The 13,618-nt window shown below is 37.0% G+C and overlaps 1 pseudogene; it reads right to left on the bottom strand.

The window, feature by feature from the left end:
• Positions 1-443: 443 nt before the first annotated feature.
• LOC139081372 (centrin-1-like) lies at positions 444-5,651 on the bottom strand (annotated as a pseudogene).
• Positions 5,652-13,618: the final 7,967 nt, after the last annotated feature.

Raw genomic sequence — 13,618 nt, 5'->3', positions numbered from 1 at the left:
TGAAGTTAGTTATAATAACCACTAACACTGACAAGTTAGCACTTTGACGATTTGAAGTTTCCTATGCTGGTAAGTGGAAAGAGTCCTGCCTGAAACTGACAAGCCTGGTTTCCTGAGGGACCAAGAGGAAAAATACTTCCAGGCTTCTAGCTACAGTCACCAAAGCCAAGATTAATCACAGTTCTGCTGTATATGACAATACTCATTTTCTCCTTACATGATCAACTAAGGATAATCAACATTGTGTTCCACTGAGCCTCACATTACAAGCAGTTTTAAAATTGTATAATTGAGCCAGAGATTTGGAAATGGAAGTGCCTAGACAAGTTGGGATATAAGAGGAGGGATACCATTGTCCTCTAACCCAAGGTTTCACAAAACAGAAGCAGGAAACTCAGCAGATCCCCCAACATCTCTACACATGCTTTCAGGAGAAATCAACTTTAATATAGGTTGGTCTATTTGAACACCCAAAGAAACTCTTCCTCGTTCTCTTCACTGGCTGCATCCCGATGGGTTTCATCATTCATTTCCTGCCGCTCCTCATCAGTGAGTTTTCCCTTACCTAGCTTTCCATGTGCTTTAGATATTTGAAAAAGATCTTCTGGGTTTTGTCATCATTAAAGAGCCTGAAAGCTATCAGGATGTCTTCTGTGATGTCTTTCTGGGCCGTCTTCCGAATCATCATGGCCAAGAAGTCATTGAAGTTGATTTTCCCCGTGCCTCCTTTGTCCTCTTAGACATCATATTCTTTTTTTTTTTTTAAAGATTTTATTTTTTCCTTTTTCTCCCGAAAGCCACCCAGTACATAGTTGTATATTCTTCGTTGTGGGTCCTTCTAGCTGTGGCATGTGGGACGCTGCCTCAGCGTGGCTTGATGAGCAGTGTCATGTCTGCGCCCAGGATTCGAACCAATGAAACACTGGGCCGCCTGCATCGGAGCGCGCGAACTTAACCACTCGGCCACGGGGCCAGCCCCTAGACATCATATTCTTTATCTCCTCCTTCCTCAATACAGAGCCCAGTGCTCTCATGACCACCTTCGGCTCCTTCATCTCAATGCTCCCACTTTCGTCAGCATGGAAGAGGTCAAATGCTTAATCAACTTCTTGTTTCTGATCTTCAGTGGGTTCAGGTTAGAAACCACTATTCTTTTCTGGTTGGTAGAGGCCATGTTTGGCTTCTTTTTCTTCTTCTTTTTTTTTTTTTGTGACTCCAAGTTTTATTTCCTAAGTGATTTATTTATTTCTAATTGGGATAAAATTGGTATAGGCTATTATGTACATTTCAGGGCATACAATATTCAACGTCTATGTATACTACAAAGTGGTCTCCACCAAAAGTCTAGCTACCATTGATCACAATACAATTGACACCCTTTGCCCATTTCACCCACCTCCCAAACCCATTTCCCTATAGAAACACCAATCTATATTCTATAACTGAGTTTGTTTTTTTAAAATTCTAGATGAGTGAAATCATATGCTATTTGTCCTTGTCTGACTTATTTTACTTAGCATAACTCCCTCAAGATCCATTCATGTAGTCACAAAGGAAAAGGTTTCATCCTGTTTTATAGCTCTGCAGCATTCCATTGTATATATAGACCACATCTTCTTTATCCATTCATCCATCCGTGGACACTTAGGTTGTTTCTATGTCTTGGCTATTGTAAATAATACTGCAATGAACATAGGGGTGCATATATCTTTTTGAGTTAGTGTTTTCACATTATTTGGATAAATACACATAAATGGAATAGCCAGATCATATGGTAGTCCCATTCTTAATTTTTTGACAAGTCTACATACTCTTTCCATAGTGGCTGTACCAATTTACCTTCCCACCAACAGTGCATAAGTGTTCCCTTTTCTCCACATCCTTTCCAACAGTTGTTATTGCTTGCCTTTTTTTTGTAAAGATTTTATTTTTTTCCTTTTTCTCCCCAAAGCCCCCCAGTACATAGTTGTATATTCTTAGTTGTGGGTCCTTCTACTTGTGGCATGTGGGACACTGCCTCAGTGTGGCCTGATGAGCAGTGCCATGTCTGCACCCAGGATTCAAACTGATGAAACACTGGGCCACCTGCAGCAGAACACGTGAACTTAACCACTCGGCCACGGGGCCAGGCCCTCGCTTGCCTTTTTTTTAAATTGAAGTTATGATAGCTTAAAACATTGTGAAATTTCAGTTGTACATTATTATTTGTCAATCATCTTATAGGTGCGCCCATTCACCCTTTGTGCTAACGCCTCTCCCCTCTTCCCCCTGGTAACTACTAATCTGTTCTCTTTGTTCATGTGTTTGTTTACCTTCTGCATATGAGTGAAGTCATGCAGTGTTTGTCTTTCTCTATCTGACTTATTTTGTTTAACATAATACCCTCAGGGTCCATCCATGTTCTTGTGAAAGGGACTATTTTGTCATTATTTATGGCTGAGTAGTATTCCATTGTGTGTATATCTATCTATCTAAATAGATAGATAGATAGATAGATAGATAATCTTCTTTATCCAGTCATCAGTCAATGAGTATTTTGGTTGCTTCCATGTCTTGGCTATTGTGAATCTTGTCTTTTTGATAATACTCATTCTAACAGACATGAGGTGATGTATCACTGTGGTTTTAATTTGCATCTCCCTAATAGTTAGTGATGTTAAACATCTTTTCATATGCCTCTTGGCCATCAGTATATCTTCACTGAAAAATATTTATTTAGTTCCTCTGCTCACTCTTTGAGTTGTCTGCTTTTTTGTTGCTGGGTTGTATGAGTTCTTTATATAATTTGGATATTAACCCTTTGTTCTTTCTCAAGATTTCTTTGGCTATTAGGGGTCTTTTGTGGTACCATAGAAATTTTAGAATTATTTATTCTATTTCTGTGAAAAATGTCATTGAAATTTTGGTAGGTATTGCTTTGAATTTGTAGATTGCTTTAGGTAGTATGGACATTTTAACAATATTAATTATTTCAATCAATGAGCATGGAATATCTTTTTATTTGTTTGTGTCTTCTTCAATTTTATTCATCATTTCCTTTAAGTTTTCAGTGTATAGGTCTTTCGCCTCCTTGGTAAAATTTATCATTAAGTATTTTATTTTTGTTGAGCTGTAAATGCGATTGTTTTCTTAATTTGTCTTTCTGATTGTTTGTTATCAGTGTATTGAAATGCAATCGAATTCTGTATATTTATTTTATATTTATTTATTTATTTATTTGAGGAAGATTAGCCCCAAGCTAACGTCTACTGCCAATCCTCCTCTTTTTGCTGAGGAAGACTGGCCCTGAGCTAATATCTGTGCCCATCTTCCTCTACTTTATAAGTGGGACGCCTGCCACAGCATGGCTTGACAAGGATTGCATATATTTGCACCCAAGCTCCAATCTGGCGAACCCTGAGTCCCTGATGTGGAACATGCGAACTTAACCACTGTGCCACTGGGGTGGCCTCTGTATAGTGATTTTATATCCTGCAACTTTATTGAATTTATTTACTAATTTTATAGAGTTTTGGTGGAGTCTATAGAGTTTTCTATATATAACATCATGCCACTTCAAATACTGACAGTTTTACTTCTTCCTATTCCGATTTGGATGCTTTTTATTTCTTTTTCTTCTATAATTGCTCTGCCTAGGACTTCTAGTTTTATGTTGAGTAAAAGTGGTAAGAGTCACCATTTTTGTCTTGTTTCTGATCTTAGAAGAAAAACTTTCAGTTTTCCACTGTTGACTATAATGTTAGCTGTAGCCTTGTCATATATGACCTTTATTATGTTGAGACATGTTGCCTCTGTACCCACTTTGCTCAGAGTTTTTACTGTAAATGCATGTTGCCTATTGTCAAATGATTTTTCTACATCTGTTAAGATGACCACATGATTCTTATTCTTCATTTTGTTAATGTGGTGTATCCCGTTCATTAATTTGTGGATATTGGACCATCCTTGCATTTCTGAAAGAAATCTGAATTTATCATGGCATATGGTTTAATGCATTGTTAAATTTGGTTTGCTAATATTTTTTGAGGATTTTTGCATCTTTGTTCATCCAGGATATTGGCCTCTGATGTTCTTTTTTCTGGTGTACTTGTCTAGTTTTGGTGTTGGGGTAATTTTGGCCTTGTAACATGAGTTGGAAGCTTTTACCCCTCTTCAGTTTTTTGGAAGAATTTGAGAAAGATGTGTAGCAAATATTTGAATGTTTGGCAGACCTCACCAATGAAGCTGTCTGGTCCTGGACTTCTGTTTGGGGGAGGTTTTTCATCACTGCGTCAGTCACCTTATTAGCACTTTATCTATTCAGATTTTATTTTTCTTCATGATTCAGTCTTGGAAGATTGTTAATTTCTAGAAATTTATCCATTTCTTCTAGGTTGTTCATCTTGTTGGCATACAATTGTTCATATCAGTTTCTGATGATCTTCTGTGGTATCACTTGAATTTCTCTTATTTTTCTGATTTTTTGGGGGGCCTTCTCTTTTTTTCTTGGTAAGTTTCACTAAAGGTTTGCCAATTTTATCTTTTCAAAGAACCAACTTTTAGTTCTACTGATCTTTTCTATTGTCCTTTTACTCTTTATTTTGTTTATTTCTGCTCTCACCTTTATTATTTCCTTTTTTTCTATTAACTATGGGCTCCATCTGGTCTTCTTTTTCTAGTTTATTTATGTGTAAAGTTACATCATTTATTGAATATTTCTCTTGTTTCCTGAGGTAGGCCTGTATTGCTTTGAACTTCCCTCTTAGAACCATTTTTGCACCCGTTCCACTGTCCTTCTTCCCTCTTAGGGGGAACATTATAAATTGTATGTTTTCTTCCAAACCTACAAAGCTAAGGTGGGTTCTGAGAGCTTTCTATTTGTTTTCCTTAAGTAATTGGTCTGAAATATTCAAGATTGTGCATCTTCTTTCAATATGGCTGAGTCCAGCCTGCTGTCTAAAGGTGCTTGTGCATAATCTGCAGAGGTTTAATCTGCTGTCTGCATGGAAATGTGGGACACTGGCTACAGGGTCTGCTGGGCATATGGATTGTTGGGGGCACCCATGCACTGGCTGCGGGGTCTACAGGCAATGGATCCTATGAAGAACACGGGCGGGCCTATTGGTGGAGTCCACAGGGTGTTTAGTAGAAATTACTGCAATTTTTTAAGTTCTGCACTCAATTGCTGTGACTTTTGCTCCTTTTTCTGCTCCTAGCTGCCCAAGACTAATCAGCTATGCTGACTGTCCCAGTGTTTTGTGTTACTGAAAAAGAAGTGGGCCTTTTGGGCAGTATCCTGCATGACCAGGGAAGCTAGGCACTAATTAACATCTCACTTTTTCCCGTGGGAGAAATCACTGAGTGAGGGGATCTCTGCTGACACAGAGCTATGCCATTTGAGGAAAGGGGTGATACAGCTAGTAAAATTTTCATTTTACTCTCTTCATGCACATATTTTCACATTTATTTGCTCCAACTTGGTGCCAGTGTCTCTCCTATGGACTCCGGGACTCTCACAGTGGTATTCTCATCTGTGGGAAATTGTCAAAATCAGTGTTTCCGTAGAGGAATGAGTGCTGAAAACTCCCATTCTGCCCTCTTGTCGACATCATTCTCATACTTCATTTCACCTTTGTGGTTTCTTTGGCCTGCACAGAGGTGGACTTGCTCATGGTGATACTCTGTGATTGCTGTGTGACTGTCTTCTGCTCTCTGCACTATGAGGTCATCATGAAGAATGACAACTGCATCAAGATGGCCATTTACTCTTGGTTCGGTGGTGGAGTTTCTGGAATCATGCAAACAGCTTCAACACTTTCCTTGCCCCTCAAGGTATCCAGTCTAATGCATCTAGTTACTCAGACTTTCTTGCTCAGTTGAGGTCTGAGCAGTTGCCCTTACGTCTTCATTGAGCTTTGTCTGTTTTATCTCCATTTTTCTCTTACATTTTCACAAAGTCTCTACAGTTCTGAAGACCCCATCTACTAAGGTTCAGTCCAAAGCATTCTCCACCTGGTCATCCTGACTTTTTTCTTGTTGCTGCTGTGGTGGCCTTAATTAGGTGGTGGACTTGATTAGTCAGCAACAGATGTTCCCTCTCTTCTCCACCTGCTGGTGTCCCTATTCTACACAGTAGTTACCCCAACTCTGAATCTTATTATCTACAACCTAAAGACAAAAATATGAAGGCTGCTCTGTAGAATGATTTAAAGATTATATATTTTTATTCTGTCACCTCCTAAATGAGTTAAAGCTAAGAGAAGCCAAATGAAATTCTGGGAATATTATTTCTTTAATTTCTCTGTGAAAGTATCTTATTCTACAAATCCTTTTGTTAATTTCTTTCTTTTTTTCTTTCTTAAAGATTGGCACCTAAGCTAAGAATTTTCTTCCCCATTCTGTTCTTCTTCTTCTCCCCAAAGTGCCCAGTACATAGTTGTATATTCTACTTGTAGATCCTTCTGGTTGTGCTATGTGGGATGCCACCTCATCATGGCCTGATGAACAGTGCCATGTCTGAGCCCAGGATCCAAACTGGTGAAACCCTGGGCCGCCAAAGTGGAGCATGTGAACTTAACCACTTGGCCACAGGGCTGGCCCCTGTTCATTTTCTTAACATTAGTGTTTGTTACATAATACTTCTTGTTTGTGTTCCAATTATCTCAATTTTCCCCAAATTCAATTTTCTCTCTAATTTACCTATAATTCACATTTCCTCCAATTCAGTTAACTCTCTAGTTCTTTGTTATCTGCAGTTACTCTCACATAACATGAAATAAAAATTAAATATAAGCAAAATTTTGAATATTAGAAATCATACTGTGCATTGACCTTGATGACCTTATTTGTTTATTTGTTCATCAAATATGTATTGACTAACTACAGGGAATTATTCAAGATTCTTGAGGTATATCAGTGAACAAAACATGCAAGATCCCTGACCATGGTGAGCTGACATTCTATGAGGGTAAGACAGACAGAAACTAGTTTAAACATTCTGATAAAATGATAAGTACTATGGGAGAACACAAAATATAAAATCTGCAAGAGAAAGTGGTTTGTAAATTCTTAGGGGATTGCACTTTTAAAAAAAAGTGAGGTTTCCAAACCAGGTGAGACTTGAGCAGAGAATTGGAGGAAGGGAAGAAGTTGACTATACAGACATCTGTGGAGAAGGCACTCCGGGCAAGGAGATCAGTCAGACAAAGGCTTTAAGTTTAAAGAAACCAGAGAAACTATATGAGATTAATGAAATTTATCTCCAAATAAAAGAGATAAGACATTAAACTCTGTGAAGCTCCAATGTTAAAAATTGGGCAGCATCTAGTTAGAGGGGAAAAGGGCTGGGTGGTGGACAAAAGGGGTAAAAGGGCACATATGTATGGTGATGGATAAAAATTAGACTGCTGATGGTGAGCACCATGTAGTCTATACGGAAATTGATAAATTATAATCTACACCCAAAATTACACAATGTTATAAACCATTATGATCACAATAAAATAATTTGGAAAAATGGGGAGTAGAAGATAAATTTGCAAGAGAAAAAGGAGCCATACATAAGGATAAATAAAAACAAACAAAATATTCTTTAAGGCAAGCCATAAACCACATCAAAGAGCAGAGAGTAATGGATTTGCCAAACGTTGCTGGTAGTATGAAAAATTGATGTTTGGCTATAACAAGTAAAAGTCCTTGGTAGCTTTATCAAGAGTGATTTTTGAGAATGTAGGGGGGAAAGTGACTAAATTAATGGGGATTAATAGAGAATGGAAGAAAAAGAATTGGAGATAGTTCCACGATATTTAAATTTTTTTTTCTGTAATATATACCTGATAAATTAGATGACAGAGTTAGGATAAAATGGGAACAAATAACAATTTCTTTAGGTTGAGAGAAAAAGTATATGCTTTGTATTCTGAGGGAAATAGTCCAGTGAAAGGAAAGAAAAATTGTGACACAGAAAAGAGAGGAGGACAGCTTTAAGAATATTGCTGTGAGGTGAGGTGGGTGGGAATCTGCTCTATATGGGGAAAAGTTGGCCTTACCTTGCAGCATGCACAATGTCTCCACATTGACAAGGGAGAACATGGAGGATATACGAAAATTTTCAGATGAGTGGGTGGCAATAATGCAGACATGGAAGACTTCTTCTGAGTACTTTAATATTTATATTAAAATAGGAAATGTCATCAGATGAGTAATGTAGAAACAGGAGACAGTCAAGGATTCATAAAAACTAAAATGGTATGAAATAGTCATTTAGAAAGAGATACAATGAATGGACTGTAGATGTGTTCTACTATTCTTGGATGTTTAAAAGTCCACCAGAGGTTACAAATTTAAAGTGGTGGCTCTCAGTCTAGTTCCTTTTTTTTTCCAGTCGCATTCCATCAGAGTGTGGTCAGAACCAAGGAAGTGGGGGTGCAAGGAGATGATGCTGAGGTTAGGGATTGGCAGGTAGATGAGACTGTAAGTCATCATCATCATAAATATGGATCATGGGACTTTACCTGGGTAAGGAGAGAAGGTCTCCTTAAATCTTAAATCTAAAGAGGGTAAGAGAAACAAACAAAAGCAGAAAGGAAAATAATAATTATTCATGTGGCCAGAGATTTACAATTTTATTAAACAAGGATAGAAAAAGTCTTTCCAATCAGATAAAATTTTTAGCATTCAAATAAAAATGATATATAGTAACACTATTTTACAGTTTATTTGTTAGAACTCTGCATTAGATATTTTGAACAGAAACTAGCACTCTCATACATTGTTGAGGAGAGTATAAATTATTTCGATAACAAATGTGCATATTTTTCACCAAGCCCTGCAATAAATTTATCCCAAAGAAAAACTCACAGATATGTAGCCTGAAATACACACAATGTCATTGATCAGTAAGGAGAATAAATATCAATCAAAAGAGGACAGGTAAAATGTTATTGCATATCTTAAAATGACTTTATGCAGATGAGAAGAAAATAATTATTATGATGTGTAAACATTTCTATTTAAATAAAAAAGTGTGGATAGACAATTATAAATTATTATTTGTGGTAAAGTGCATTAATCATAGATATTCAGAAAAGTGCATAAATAGTGAACAGCTCAATTAATTTTCATAAGGGAAAACAGTTAAGCAACATGTTTACACATTCTCTGTGACAGTGCTTGCAACATGTGATTAATTTGTTGGAAACCAATTAACATGTGTTTCTTTCGATTGTGGCGCTAAACTGATTTGTTGCTGTTAGTGAGTCTGATTGTGACAGTACACTGTACTGTGTTCTTGAGCATGAGATATTTTATTGAGTTGGAGACTGTGGATAGGTGCAGAAGCTTAATTTGTTCCTTGGTGAAATCTGTTTCAACCAGGTGCCATTCTCTTAAACACAGGACCAATTTGGATTCCTTGTTTAAGGCCTACCTTTATTCATTCTTCCTATAATGACACATTTGTCCACAAAACTATCATGGCAGTTATGGCAGCATCTAGTCTACTTCATCCTCCGATAAGGAATAGAATTTCCATAATGTCATTGTTTATGCTGTAGCAAAGATTCATTTTGTCCTATCCTAGGACCATTGGGACCTATTTTTCCTATCTGGTAGTTGTGTCTCTTCTATTCTCTCTTCAGGATGAGAGACATCCACATACCTACAGTCACCAGAGATTTATACCCAATACCGTGGGAAATAACTCTCTCTCTTAGTGGAATTCTCACTTGAACAATTATTCTTTTCTTCTATGCTCTGAAGAACAAAGGCATAAAGAGAAGCTAATTGGGAGAAAATTCCCAAAAGATGCCAGACATAGAGTACAGAAAGTTGGAGAAACAATACAGCTTTCTTTAATATATGGAAAAAGTATCACATCATCACTAAGAAGTAGTAAATGAATTTAAATTAACATAAATCTGGTGATATATTAATAATTAAATATACTGGTGTTTGATTATTTAAATATCAATATTGATCTCATAGAAAATTTTGTCTCAAAGAAACCAAATCATCTCTCTCTCTCTCTCTCAATCTCTCTCTCTCTATCACACACACGTGTGCACACACACCCAGGTAGTAAGATACATCTTTCCACTTTCCTGCTGGTAATTTTATTGCTCATATTTCTTGCATTCCAGTAGAGAAATTTATTGCGGATTGCAAAGACTTTGTAACATTTTACAAAGTGGTGTAATATATAGCATTAACTTTCAGTATGTTCCTACTCATCCCTACAGAGCCTGAAACTGTGGGAGAATTATCCAACACACTCCCATTATTGTCAGGTATGGCCTTGACATTTTGGTCGGTTTATGTGAACAGAAGTAATATGTGCCTTTCTGAGGAGAAACATTAAGAGTCATTATGTGATTCACAGCCAGGTGTGTATTCTCTTTACCATGAGCTTAGCAAAGTTCCAAAGAATGGCTGCCTGTAAAAGCCTGGATTCTGGAATGAAGATGATACAGAGCAGAAACATCACTGAGGCATAATATAATGAGTTCTTTTCCTAAGCTATGCCAATACTGAAGTGTTTTGTTACTGAAACATAACGTAATTCCAGCTGACTGGAACAGTAGATATAAAATAATTCTACTACTGCCATTTTCAGAGAAATACTGCTATTATATTTATGCCTCCATTTTACACTCATGGATTCCTCTTCAAAAGTTAAGGTCAAAATCCACTCATGGATGCCCAATCCAATCTGCTTCCAAACTTAAGAAAAAAATTTGGCTACAGAATTTCTTTGATACTCATAATTCTTAAAAATTTATGAACCATCCTTACACCATAAAGAGTAAAAAATATTGATGAAAATGCCATTATGTGAGGAGACTATGAATATAAGTGAGATTTGATCATGTTATACTCTTTGGACTTTCAATGATCATGAATATTTTGTTTATTTTCACAAGAAGGAAATAAAAATAACCAATGAAAATTTATAAATTATTTATTTGGAATTGTGGATATGCTCTATAATCAAGGTAAAATGTTAATTATTATAAAAGATGCTCCAAAAAATTTTTTACTGCTTAAAGATATTAATTTCATCTCTCATCTGAATACATCAAAAAATGTGAATTTTGCTCTTACAAATATTAGCTAGGACTTATTTAGACAAAATATGTTAGTATATCATGTGTATAATCATTTTTATTCCTCTGGATTCAAATAACACTAACAATAGTGAAAAAGGGCTCGCTGTGGATTGGGATCTCCATGGTGCGGATTCAGAGATTAGAATCCATGAAATTTACTAGAAATTGATCAGTGATTGACATACGGGGGAAAGAAGAAATTGGGCTGAGGAAGTTGGACAACAGCGCAAGCTCTTCAGAGACCTTCACTGGACACACAAGTTCATTCAGAGTTGTCCCAAGTGAGAACAGTTGACTCAGATTTTATACTCCTACAATGACCATACACTACTTGCTGTACCCAGGAAGAGAGGATGATCTTGGATGAAGCAGCTCTCCCCATCAGAGCTCAATTCCTTAGCTTGGGTAGACAGTTGAAGGCTATGTGCTGGCAGCATTCCCTAGAACTGGGGGAACTGATGAATCCATCAGTTTTCCAATGATATATTCATGTCACATTACTCAGGTTGTGCCACTTGGTTCAACTATTAGTATAACTACTAAGGAAAGCTCTCTTTTACTATGGAACAATAATTATAGAATAATATATGGTATAATACTAATTAACAAAATAGAATAACAGTTCTTCTGAGATGAGTGCCAGGATTCAAATGGGCTTCTCTGGAAAACTTTAACAGGAAGGCTATTTGGACAACCTGATGTTGGCTCTACAACTGATGGACACATGGTTTACCTGGTAATGTGACTTAGAATCTTATTCCTTTGCCTGATACACTTATGCACTTACTGTTATAATTGGACAAGGAAGTACTGACAGATACCTAAATGGATCACATGGGTAGCAAAGCATATTCTTCTCTGTCCTCTCTGTTTAACAGTATCCCTCACATCTCCCAATGACAAGGTCAGCTACTCTAACAAAGATAGTGACTTCTTTCTGTGACTACTTGTTACTTTGCGTGACAAGCTCAAAGTTGCCAGGGGACAGTTGCATGTTAAAATTTAGTGGAATTTTTGTAGTTCACCCTGGTGGAATTGTTCACCCTTTTGGAAATAGAGCCTCTCATCCAGCTGAGATGAACTTTTGAGAGAAGTGTAAGCACAAATTCTCCAAGTGGGTCACAAAATTACAATGGTAAATGTTGTCCCACTTACTCCACATCTTGATAACTAAATCCATGTATTATACAAAATATATATATAGAATATTATAATTTTTATTATTTTAGAATAATACATCCTGGGAAAGACTTTCTTCACACCTAACATGTCGTCTCCAACCATCTAATGTGTCACCTCAATGGTGCCTTCAACCAGCTGTTCCAATGGACATTCAGACTGGCAGGTTTTGGATATTGCAATGTGTAATATAACAGTGAATCCCATGAACATGTATCCACTGCCACAGCTCCTGTGCTGTATTTTGAGTTATTTGGTCTCAGGAAATGTTACATCAAATGTCAATGGATTAAACATAGGACAGGAAAAGTAACTCCATTTCTGGAATACTTGTCTACTTCAATTAATATAAATCCATACTAGGAAGAAGTGGTCCAATATAGTCATCCTGGCATCAATTGACCAATAGTCTCTTGCAGGGACGGTGCCTCATCCAGCTCAGCATTGGTCTTTGTCACTGATAGGTTGGAGATTTGGCAGTGACTGTATCTAGATTAACATTGCTGAGCAAAAGCCTATGATATGGGACCCATGCATAAACTGTTACCCTGCAAACATGACTACTACATTATTATGCCATTTACCAACCAATATCAAAGATTAATGTAAATCAACTAGCAGAATCTTTTTTCCGCTAGTATATTTAGAACTTTACCTTTAGTGGATGTTCTCTGGTGGGTGTTTTCTTGGAATACATTCTCATTTCATGGCTACTTCCATGTGTCCACTCACATCTCCCAAATCCTCTTCATCTCCAGTCTTTCAATTATTATTCATCCATATCCCTGTGTGATTTGCCAATCCATTCGTCACTGCACATGAGTATTACACATATTCTAACCTTGAATCATTTCTTTTTCCACACAATGTGAATGACCAGGTGCATCACTCAAATCTCTAACTATTGGACATATTTCTCCATTTCTGTTGTGTTTCAAAGCCATCATATGCAAAGCTCCACCATCCATCATCCATGTTTGAATTGTTTTCCCTCGCTATCAGCTAATTATAGTGAACCCCTTATTTTGCCATAAGTATCAGTTGATGAAGAGAAATGGAAAAAAACATTAGTGACACAGAAGGAGTCAGCCTGTGTAGCTCATAGTTCTTCAAGTACTTCTCATGTCCAATCTTGGATGCACCACTTTCGTCTTATAATCAATTGCGTTTGGGCACACTCAGTCTTGTTTTTTGATGGATCTGAGAGAACTTAGCTTTTGATGGGCAGTTCTGACCCATGGTCGCTTGATAACATGGTCAGATAGTCTATCTGTAACAAGATACAATGGAATTCCAGGAGCTTTTTTTAAATATATGTTTCCATAAATATAGACTTTCTCCATAACCAAGAATAA

This window comes from Equus przewalskii, unplaced genomic scaffold, assembly GCF_037783145.1.
Source record: "Equus przewalskii isolate Varuska unplaced genomic scaffold, EquPr2 contig_R1842, whole genome shotgun sequence".
Lineage (NCBI taxonomy): Eukaryota > Metazoa > Chordata > Mammalia > Perissodactyla > Equidae > Equus > Equus przewalskii.
This window is presented reverse-complemented; position numbering and strand designations above follow the sequence as displayed.